The 12,389-nt window shown below is 35.3% G+C and overlaps 2 long non-coding RNA genes across 2 annotated transcripts; one reads left to right on the top strand and one right to left on the bottom strand.

The window, feature by feature from the left end:
* Positions 1-1,651: 1,651 nt before the first annotated feature.
* On the bottom strand, positions 1,652-4,350 carry LOC117221836 (uncharacterized). The gene is made up of 2 exons (XR_013036525.1): positions 4,239-4,350; positions 1,652-3,615 (listed from the first exon to the last, which is right to left on the bottom strand). It is a non-coding gene; the product is annotated as an uncharacterized LOC117221836 (long non-coding RNA).
* Positions 4,351-4,423: 73 nt separating this feature from the next.
* On the top strand, positions 4,424-11,156 carry LOC117220645 (uncharacterized). Its single transcript, XR_004490323.2, has 2 exons — positions 4,424-5,454; positions 9,642-11,156. It is a non-coding gene; the product is annotated as an uncharacterized LOC117220645 (long non-coding RNA).
* The last annotated feature ends 1,233 nt before the right edge of the window (positions 11,157-12,389 follow it).

Raw genomic sequence — 12,389 nt, 5'->3', positions numbered from 1 at the left:
TGTCTCTCACTCCCATTTTTATGATATCCGTAAATGTTATATTATAAAATTATTATTATTATTATTATGTTATTTTTTATTATCCGTGAATGTTAGCAACTGGACAAATTGAATGCAGCGGTCAAGGAAAAGCGACCAGAATTGGTCAATCGAAAAAGGTGTCATTTTCCACCAGGACAATGCTAGGCCGCACACTTCTTTGTCCACTCGGCAAAAATTGATGGATATTGGTTGGGAATTGATGTTACACCCACCATATAGCCCTGATCTCGCGCCGTCGGATTACCACTTATTTCGATCCCTGGACAACTCCCTTCGTGGTAAAACTTTTAATGATTATGACGCTGTAAAATCTCAGTTAACTCAGTTTTTGGCCGAAAAGGATCAGACTTTCTACGAGCGTGGAATTTTCAAGTTGTCAAAGAGATGGCAAAAAGTCGTCGAACAAAATGGAAAATACATTACAGATTAAACTTCGTTCCAAGTAAAAAAAAATTTTTTATTTCATTGAACAAATCGGCAATTACTTAGTTGCCAACCCAATATAATGCGACACAATGGTATAGGCCCACAGGGGATACCATTGACAACAACAAAAATTCATTAATAATAGCACCTCATAGGTGATGTGGAAAACTATTCATACAAGGGTCGCCCTAATGCGACACGAATACTAGTACGCGCCTGAAGTATTGTGAGCCGATTGGAGTAACGCGGGGAGCGAGCAGCTACGTCAATAATCAAAATTGTCGATGTTGTAATAATTCAGGTTTATTGCATATACTACTGAATTTCAATCGTTAAAGAAAACTTCTAACAAGAAAGTTATGCAGAAATAAGAATTTCTCATCTTTTCCTCCTAATTACTGCAGATAAAAGACTTACAAATTAAATTCATATATTTACTTGAGCGTTTTATTTATGAAAATTTCATCTTAGATTGAAATTATTTTTAACCGTACGACAAAATTTAACTCCGATGGTAAAGCAAACGTGATGATTTTACATCATGTCTGAAATGTAGGATGTTTTTTTTTATCTATCTTTGATACTGGTAATCGGTAATTGTACAATATTTCATAAATAATAATAAGTATATCTTAGTTTTGTGTTTCGATAATAACACCAACACCGGAAAATTGTAGTACTATTAGCAACACTCTGAAAAACTGTAAATTGTATAACATTCGACTTATATTGGGTTGTCAGGAAAGTAATTTCGGTATTTCTATGTGAAATAAAATTCAATTTTTTCTATACAAGAAATGAACTTTAATCAGTCAAATATTTTCCATTCTGTACGATGAGCTTTTGCTATCTTTCCACGATGAGGAAGACCAAGTAATTTCGGAAATATAAAATTATTTGTTATGTATGAAAAAAGATCCATTACATCCGACAAATATAAGGACATGATGGATTTGTTACCATAAATACCTCCCGTTCATCATGAATATTTAAAAATGTTAAATCCTAAGTAAAATTCAATATAATTATACGTATAAAATAAATGATTAATGGAAATGTATAACTTCATTGAAATTCTTAATAAAAATGAATTGTTTTTTGTTATGTTATATTTTCTACTATATTTAAAAACTCTTTTCTTTGTATTTTCACTTTTTATCAAATGAATAAATATTTATATTAATTTGAATAGTATTTTGTTTTTATTGTTAAAAAAGGCTGATACAACTGAAATATTATCCATTTAAATTAACGATTACAATAATTTATTAATTTTGAAACTGAGGCAAGTTCATTTAGTTATAATAAAACTTTTATTTTGTTTAGCCAGCACTATAGACACTATTGGATTATAAACTTACATTATCTAATACCACAAAATACAAAAAATATGTCTATTAATACTTACCAATATTTTTAAATTTATTGAAATGCAAACCCTTAAATATCTCGCAATGACAAAAAACGGACATGCCCCACTTTCAAAATAAACGACTCACTTGATCTAAAAGATGATAAACAAAACCATAATGATGAGCAAGAGGAACGATCAAATGTAAAATGTTAAAAAAGTATTTTTGTATATATTTTGTGACGTTGCAAAAATTGCACCCTCTCTCCCGTCGCTGCGTAAGGGCCAGATTCGCGAGATTGGACTGGAATGCCCACAGATTGCGCCTCGGCTAACTTTTACACGTACGAGCGCTTTCCCAGGGACGCCTGTAGAAAAAGTAGGCAACCGTACTAATCAACTAATCAAATAGCGCGCCATTGTTTAAAGCCTTTAATATATGACAATACAATTTTTGTTTCGATTTATTCTTAACTTAATGTTTTACATTCAAAATTTACTCTATTCAACGCAAAAACGTTTAACACTACATATAAGACAGATTGAATGGACAAAATTGTTTTTTTTTTGGTTATCTATTTTTTGTAACCACGGTTTACAACCGAAAAATCTAGGTTTTATCAATATCTAATTTCAATTCAAAATCCGTACTTCTATCGGGCCGTTTCTTCTTCAGAAATGTCTACAGAACCGATCCTGGGTAGAGTTTGCGTGCTGGACAAAGAACATTTCGTAAAACTTTTTAAACTTTGACATTAATTTATAGTTATTTAGGACCAAAAACAATTAATAAATCGTATGCCACTATATTCGGAAAACTTTCTCCTACCTTTTGAGACTAATTAGAACTTTCTAACTTTTTTACTTTTCATGCAATACCTAATTTTTGTCAAAAATTTTGAGTTTTTACAAAAGCTCGTTTGTTTCGAAAACTGAGGGTGATGAAAAATTTGGTTTTCGGATTATTGTACGGGGAGTGAAGCTTTACAAGAATTTCATAGTGGCTATAGGAAAAAAAAAATTCGATTATATCAGACATTATTGCTCTGATTTTGTCATCATCAACTTCAGAAGGTCGACCAGAACGTTGATCATCTTTAAGTGAAAAATCTTCAGAACGAAATTTGTTGAACCAATTCTAACACGTGCGTTCTGTTAAGCAATCGCCGCCATAACGACGCCTTTATGAAAATAAAAAAAGTGAAATATATCGAAAATGTTCATTTTTGCACTCCATGTGAAAATTGACAGTAAACTATCAGTTGTAAACAAAATTGCGTGAATTTGTTCCTATAGTAACTTAAACGTGTCAACTAGCAAAGCTAAAAACAAAAAGGTTATATATATAATCTTAACGCCATCTGTTGGTGCAAACCGAAATTATTTTCCTGCTTACCCAATAATATTATGGGTAATAATAATAACAACCACATTAGCCTCGAAGAAAGTGTCTTCCGAAGACACTGACCGTCAAGGATTCTTTTCCAGGAGTGGAGAAGGACGCAGTCGCAGAAAGATAACCACCAGACCCTTGGTACCAACCAATAGAAATTTTTCAAGGTTTCAACCTTTTCCTAATTGGCAAAAAGTTTTGCTCCAACGAAACGTACGGAAACTAGGATCAGTCTTGGACAGGATTCCAAACGTCGTGCGTCGTACTCTGTTGTCGAGATTACATTTAACGCTTTGTCCTACGATTTATGTTTCAATAACGTGTGCCACAAACAACAACAAGTTCGGTCACGCATCGGGCCTTTTCATAGTGTGCTAAACATCTGAAGTTGTGCCAATTGTATCTGTTAAACAAAAAAAAATTGTGTCAATTGAATGTTCAAGTAGTTTAATTTTGTAAGGTGTATAAATAATCATTGGTGAATAGGAAAGGTTTATTATAAGCTGTAATAGTTTCATAATTTTGTAAGTTATAATAACTTTTAATTCCAATTTATAATAATTTGCAGTAAATTAATAGCCTTGAATCGTATGGTATCTTTCGAAGCATTTTGGTATATGGTCTTCATGGCTTTGATTTTGATGGTGTTGCGTCAATATGCTTAGGATATACATAGTCGCTAATCGTGCTTGTCCTTTGTAATGGTAAATTAATAATTATCTGGTAATGGTAAATTTTTTAGTAATGATTCGGTTATTTCAATTTTATGTAATCAATAATAATAATCAACATAACTCTGTTTTTTTCATCATTTATTTTGTCGAATAAAATACACGAATTAAAGAATGCAACATCAAACATATAATAGGAGGGCATAATTCTTAGCTTATGAATCTACTCAAACAATAGTTCAGTTAACAAGACGAACGAATTTAGAAATTATTTTCAATATCTTTCAATTACGAATGATTCAACTATTCATGATATAAAGTAGGCGATTTTACATTATCCGAGGACGGGACTCACCTGGAAAAATCTCAGAGAAATCCGAAACATTCAACAGCTTGATGTAACGCAGCAATTACAGTATTTTTATTTAAATTACAGACAAGTATAGTAAATTCTCGTCAATTATTCCTCAGCTTGTAAAGAAAAATGGACAATTTCTGAAGAGGAAACACGATTATTCGAGTCTCGCAGCTCGTTTTTATAATCGCCGATTGTCAACAACTACAAAAACGAGCCCCGAGGATTGAATTTTTGTTTACACAAGTTATGAAAGCGACATCGCTTGGATTGGATCGTGAACAGCAAGTATCCGAATTTTGCATTTTTGTAATAAACATCTTCGAAAACAATATTCTTCCTTTCCATTTTGAGAGTCACTTTGATCAGCCAATTTGACAGTATAAAAATATTGTTTCTTCTATTGAGAAGTATATAATGTACATTTTATTCGAGGTTTCGGACCGCTTCGGATACCGATCTGACCAAGTAAACACTTGGTGGTGCCGTAAAACAGTTTTTGGAAGGTACATCTTAGCTAAAATCATGCCACAACTGCATTATTACCTGTTGTTTGTAACGACTTTATAGTTTTAGAATTGAGTCTTTGAGAGAATTCTATTACAAAAAGATATAAATCGTTCAACCGGTCGTGATAGGTCAGACAGACTACATATTGTTCTCAGAAAACAATTCTAATCGAAATTTTAAAAACGGTTATTTGACCGGTCGTGGTAGGAATTGTGTTAAAACTATCATATCTAACAGTGAATGGTTCAATGAAAGTGATCATAATAGAACAGTGTGATAATTACATTCGTTATTTAGTTTTGAGTAAAAAAAACGCACTTTGAAACAATGCCGGGAAATAATAGTGGCAACGCAATGAGTGCCTCCGAAGTCAACGAAGTTGGAATACGTATGCCACCATTTTGGTATAACAACCCGGATTGTTGAGCTGAAGGGACAATTTGCACTAAACAGCATATCAGCCGACATTATTATATCAGAGGAGAAGCGCAGCGCGAAGAAGATGGAGAAGATGAAGCAAATCGTGAAGTCCATCGCAGCCAGGTGTTTAATGGTATCACCGCAGATTCGGAGATCGCTCAACGAGATGTACGGCGCCCTGCACCTACGTTAATCAACGGGGAAATGAGATCGATCGACACTAGACGAGGCGATGAGCATCTATCTGAAAACAAGCTGCCTCTTCATGACCGATCGAGACATAAAGGTACAGTACCTAATCAACACAGGCGCCGACATTTGCGTGTATCTCGCGATCCCTAGTTAAAGGACGACCGATAAAAATTAACTAGACACTATGTATATGCAGAAAATGAGTCAAACATCTCGACGTATAATGACATGGTTTTGTATCTTTTCGGGTTCCGTTGCGTTTTAAAATGGAAATTTGTGATCGCGGATGTCTCGAAACCAATAATACTGTCCGACACGATTTTTGATTTCCTATAGCCACTATAAAATTCTTGTAGAGCTTCACTCCCCGATCAAGGATCCCAAAACCGAATTGCTCCATTAATTTTCGAAAAAAGACGTGCTTTTATAAAAAACACAAAATTTTCGACAAAAATGAGGTATTGCATTAAAAGTAAAAACGTTAGAAAGTTCTAATCGGTGTTAAAAGATAGAGGAATGTTTTTCGAATATAGTGGCATACAACTTATTAATTGTTTTTGGTCCTAAATAACTGTAAATTAATGGCCAAGTTTAAAAAAGTGTCGACGTGTGCAGTTTCTCCGCGATATTTTTGTATTTTTACGAGAAGTAAAAAGGATCGGATTCTGTAGACATTTCTGAAGAGGAAACGGCCTAGCAAAAGTGTCGGAACGATGTACATTTTGAGTAGGTCGAGAAAATGGTCGTCGGTAACGTGTACACGATGTTTTGTCGCCATGTCCTTCGCTTCTTTTTGTCCGACAGGGCCGAATCTATGCGTAATCAACACCGATGGAGGGATCCAACGGGGCACCCTCTTTTCGTAATTAATATTTGAATTTTTTTAGCACTTCAATGTTCTGTTTTTTTCTTACATATTTCTGCGGATAGTAATCACCAAACTGTGATATATTTCGTGAAGAAATTCACACCAGAGTATTTGCAGTGGGTAACGAAAGTATATTCGAACACTAGTATAATTTTAACTTTTACGCCATATAATTAAATAAATATTTAAATATATATTTAATAATATGTTTCAAGCAAATTAACGTTTTGAAAATAATTATTTACTCATGATCGTATTATCGCTATAATTTAAATGATAACTGTATACATGATATACTTGTTTGAACAAATTCGAACAAATAACAGAATAAAATGAATATTTTTTGTTCATTATTTGTCTTTTATTATTTCTTCATTTGAAAATTAATAATCTTACTTGTATATTCCTAAAACCATGTTTTTTGTAATTTTTAATTTATGATTCACAGTTTGGTGATTATTATCCACAGAAATATGTAAAAGAAGACAGCACATTCAAGTACTAAAAAAAATTCGAAGTGGCACACCCTACACGCAAAGTGGGTGCCCCATGGGATCCCTCCATCGGTGTTGATTATACATAGCTTCGGCCCTGTCGGACAGAGAGAAGCGAACTGCGAAGCACATGGCGGTAAAACATCGTGTACATGTTACCGACGAACATTTTCTCGACCTACTCAAAATGTACATCGTTCCGATGCTTCTATCGGGCTGTTTCTTCTTCAGAAATATCTACAGAATCCGATCCTGGGTAGAGCTTTCGTGCTGAACAAAGAACTTCTTGTAAAAATACAAAAATATTGCGGAGAAACTGCATACGTCGACACCTTTTTAAACTTTAATAAATTGTATGCCACTGTATTCGGAAAACTTTCCTCTATCTTTTGAGATCGATTAGAACTTTCTAACGTTTGTACTTTTCATGCAATACCTCATTTTTGTCGAAAATTTTAGGTTTTTACTTCATAGGGCAATTCATTACGGACATACGACATGTTAACGGAAAAGACAACACAGTCGCGGACGTTTTACCCCGGGTAGAAGAAATATATTAAAATATATATATATATATCTACCAGCGTGTGTAGACATAACACAAATAGCCGAATCACAAGAGTCAGACGAAGAGCTTCAACGTTTCTTACTGGCTTACTTGCTTTAGAAATCTTCCAAGGAATTCTGGATGTCCATGCAACACTCGTATCGCTTTTGGCAGGGTGAAAGGTTGGCACGGTCCACCGGCCCAGTTATTGTTATAAAATATCGTCGTTTTTTTTTAACTGTACGAACGTTGGATCAGCTCGTTACTTTAATCCTTTCCACTTAAAGTCCTCGTATTCGGATAGGGGTCGATGAACCAGGTGAATGAGGTGTAAATACATACAGTTACTCACAAAATTGCGGGTACACCTTTTAAAACACAATAAATTTTTAAAAACTGGAATAAGTGACTTGAATTTTTTGAGATGGTAGCGGGACTAATCTAATAAATGATGATCGAAATGTTTTTTTTAAATTTTGCTATTATTTGGAATGACAAAAAAAGAAATAAAAAGAATTCTCATTTTTTAAACTTTTTTATCTGAGCCTATAACGGATATTTAAAAAATGCCTCTCGTAGATCTCGGTAACTTATATGCATGCTGAAAGTTTTATCGAAATCTGTTGACGTTGTTATGAGATACAACAAATTAAAGATGGCAAGAATCGCAGTTTTATCACAATTTTGACTAAAAACTGGAAGAAATCTGCAGTTTTTTGCATCTTTCAACGCCTGTAACTCGACTCTGGGTTAACTGATTTCGATCAAATCTTCAGCACGCATGTAAGTTATCGAGATTAACGAAAGGTATTTTAAAAATGTTTGATATAGGATCACATAAAAAAGTTAAAAAACGAGAGTTTTTTATTTTTTACAGTCTAGTAGACTATCATCTAAAAAAAATTCGAGTTGTTTAGTTGAGTTTTAAAAAAGTTGTTGCGTTTTAAAAGGTGTACGCTCAATTTTGTGAGTAACTGTATAAATACGTGACAAGTTAGAAAATCTCGTCTCTTGTCTTCTTTCGAGCCATCAGCGAGTGATACCTCTGCACGCCGTGTATTGTATATTTGGCTGCCGTGGATATTCGTTGGGGTCCTAAATGATCTCCAATCTTCTGCACAACGTAACGGTTGTTGTCGTAGTTTGGACGCAGATGGGACCGAATTTTGAATGAAATTTCGACCTAGGTCCCATCTGCGTCCTTTATATGACAATCAATTCATCTTCCTTGTACCGTCTCGCATCTTTGCGATGTCGATTTTCCTGTTAGACCTTGAAAATATTTTCCTTCGTCTGCCGTCGGATATCGTCTCGGCTGTCCTGAAATGCATTTATCCACTCCCTTTCGATTAGATCGCGGATCTAGGGACTACTTTAGTCGCACGTGCGTACCGAATCAAATTTCGAACGGCGTCCTACTTCTACTTTGCGTGGCGTTAACGAATCTTTGCGCGATATCTAAATACAGTAAATTCTGCCCAACTGTCCCTTAGTTTGTGAACAAAAATGGACAATTTGAGAAGAGGAGATACTATTATTCATGTTTTGCAATGATCGAATTTGCTAAAATTTGCTAATGACCGAATAATTCTTTTCCGAAATTGTCCATTTTTGTTTACAAGCTGGGGGAAAATTGGAGAGAATTTTCTGTACTTGTAACATTCGTCTGGTTTCGGCGTGGACAACTTTGTTAGCAGGGAAATGATCGTTCTATTCACCCTTTCAAACTGGCCATTAGCGCATTGTTATAAGGACAGGAACGCCTGTTGTTATAAGGCTATGCTCTATCGCTTTCAAAATCGCTGAACGTAAATGCTGTGACCCGGTCGGATATAATTATTCGCGGATTCCCGAAAATCGCGGACTGTTTCCTTAGCTGATCGAGAATTTCTTCGGTATTCGTACTTCCCCCTTTTCGGTGGGGTGCAACAATTCCTCCTGCTTATCAGCGTGAGTCGGTACTCCGCGGCGGTCGGCGGAGAACCCAAGCTGCTTGAATTGAATGAATTTTTCGAAGGAAAAAATTTTTCTCCAAATTATTAGTATTTATAGTATTTATAAATAAATTATTATTAGTATATTAGTATTTATAAATAAAGGGTATTCCAGGGTATTTTATAACGTCTTAGCATGCGCTCTTTAATTTACAGTATGAGAGGAAATATCATTATGCAATATAATGCATCTTATGGAAAGCCACTATATTGGTCCGTAGTACCTCAGTGGCACCATATGGAAAGCCACTATAGTGGTCCGTAGTAGCGATAGGGTTAAGGTCGCGCTGCAGGCCCAAGCAGCAAAAACTAAGCTAGGGGAAATGAGCTGTGTTTCCATCCTAACGGCACCGTTTTTTAAATTTATGGCCATCTCAGAGAATCCTGCGCGCAGATGGAGGACCAAAATCACCTCACAACGGGTCGACAAATCCGAAGACGACAAGGACATTCCTCAAAGGCTGAGGAGAACTATCATCGCATATGACGGGTCCCTACAGCTCGCGTCGCGTCGGTACCGTCGTAAACTATCCCAGATCCCCGTCAAGGGAAAGGACTTTTCCGGGACAAGCGCGGCAATCCAGCCCACTTCGTTGACAAAGGCACTTCGTCGGAGTGAAATCTCCGCTTTATTGGGTTGACAAGAAAGCAACTTCGATTTGCACCAATAGATAACGGATGTAACACGAGGGCGGCTATAACAGGTTGAATATCTCAAAATATTTGATACATGCTATTATAGGATTCAGAGATGTACAGGATGTATGCGTTAAGTTTTATCACCATTTTTTAGACATTTTTGGTAAGGCAATAAAGTAGTAGGTGAGCTATATGTTCGCATATTCTCAAATCTCAAAAAATGTAACGTAATCTAACGTACAAAAATCAAGATCGCATTGACATTTTTAAATAACACCATATGCCTATAACGTCATAGAATTGTTGCTGACGTTAAGACGAATTCAACGGTATATTATACTATGATCTTGAAATGACTTTGAACTCGGAAATTTTGTACAAACGTAATTTTAATGAAAACTTATTTCACGCAAAAAGATATCAGATTATATTAGATGATCGAACTGCGATCCATCTTTACATTCTTTCATCTTACATTCTTTAATTGTATTATCGAAAATGACTACAAAATGGTGACAAAACTTAACGCAAACACACTGTCTAATGTAAAATGATATTTAAATCACACTCATCTATCATGCTTAGGTAAATACGAAATATAGTAAATTCGGCTCAATTGTTTTTGTTAATAACTCGTAAACAAAGACGCGGATTGCATATTCGCTAATGGAAAAGTTACTTTAAATGACCTCAGGAATCACCCATTTCCGGGTGTGAATATAACTATGGGACACGCTGTATATTTGTGCTGACTTAATTTGATGTTCCCTGTGTCGTTCTCTCTTTCGACATGTATGCCAAGAATATTTATAACTTTACCTAGATCATTAATTTTAAATTTCTTCCGTATTAATTATCTTGAACTTTTCTAACATCCCTAAATCCTTCGCTACGACTAGTATATCGTCAACATAAACCAATAATATGAGACTTGCGTCTGCGCTGCTCACATATACACACGAATTATTAGGCTAGCAAGAAAGTCATTTCGATTTGCACCAATTGATAAAGTTATGTTTGCATTAGCATTCTTTTGTTAAGGTTATAACATTTTTGTCTTCAGCTTTGGTAGTTGACACGTTTAGGTTATTATAGAAACAAATTCCGTACAGTTTTGTTTACAACTGATAGTTTGCTGTAAATTTTAACATGGAGTGCAAAAATGAACATTTTCGACACATTTTACTTTTTTAGTTTCATAAAGGCAAGAAAGCGGCCGAGACTCACAGAGATATGTGAAGTTTATAGCGTCGATTGCTTAACAGAACGCACGTGTTAGAATTGGTTCCAAAAATTTCGTTCTGAAGATTTTTCACTCAAAAATGATCAACGTTCTGATTGACCTTCTGAAGTTGATGATGACAAAATCAAAGCCATAATTGAATCGAATCGTCATATTACGAGAGATTGCAAAAAGGTTAAATGTATCACACACAACAATTGAATATCCCATAAGATGTTTTGGACTTGTTTGGATTTCGCATGAATTGAAAGAAATTCACTTAACATAACGAATCAGTATTTGCGATATGCATTTTGAACGTAATGCAATGGACCCTTTTTTGAAACGAATTATCATTGGTGATGAAAAATGGATCGTTTACAATAACATTAATCGAAAAAGGTCATGGTCCAAGCGCGATGAACCAGCACAAACCACATCGAAGGCTGGATTGCATCAGAAAAAGATCATGCTGTCAATTTGGTGGAACTATGAAGGTGTTTTGTCGTACTAGGGGGACCGGAAAGTAATGTCGTTTCTGCGCATGTCACTGCTTCTTACCGTTTATGAGTTCATTGCGTAGTTGAAAGTCGTGCCAGAGACATTTCAAAGTTAAGGTGACTTGTTTAGTTGTGAAAACTTAATCCTTAAATTTTCTTTTGCCATTTTGAGTGAAATGACTAGCCAAATACCAGAAGAGATTCATATCCGCCATTGCATGCTTTTGGAGCTTCACAAGGGTAGTAATGCAACAGTTGCTACCAAAAACATTTGCGATGTTTACCCAAGTGCCTTAGATGTTCGTAAATGCCAAAGGTGGTTTTCTAAGTTCAGATCCGGTAATTTCGATCTTTCCGACTCACATCGATCAGGAAGACCAACAACTTTAGACAATGACGTATTAAGGGCGGAAGTGGAAGCAAATCCGTGTCAGATAATCGAGAAACTGTCAAATACTCTTAACCAACCTTGGTAGACCATCCGTTTTTTAATTGCTTGATCACTGCAGATGAAAAATGGGTCCTGTATGATAATCCAAAACGCAAAAGGCAGTGGCTCTCTCTGAATGAACCGTCACGAAGGACTGCTAAGCCAGGTTTACATCCGAAAAAGGCGCTTTCGTGTGTTTGATGGGGTATTCGTGGAATCGTCCATTTTGAAATGCTTAAACCAGGAGAAACTGTTAATGCAGACCTTTATTGTGAACAATTAGATCGAGTAAATCAATCATTAATTGAAAAGTATCCAGCGATTATCAATAGAAA

This window comes from Megalopta genalis, chromosome 1 (assembly GCF_051020955.1).
Source record: "Megalopta genalis isolate 19385.01 chromosome 1, iyMegGena1_principal, whole genome shotgun sequence".
In the NCBI taxonomy this organism is placed as follows: Eukaryota; Metazoa; Arthropoda; class Insecta; order Hymenoptera; family Halictidae; genus Megalopta; species Megalopta genalis.
This window is presented reverse-complemented; position numbering and strand designations above follow the sequence as displayed.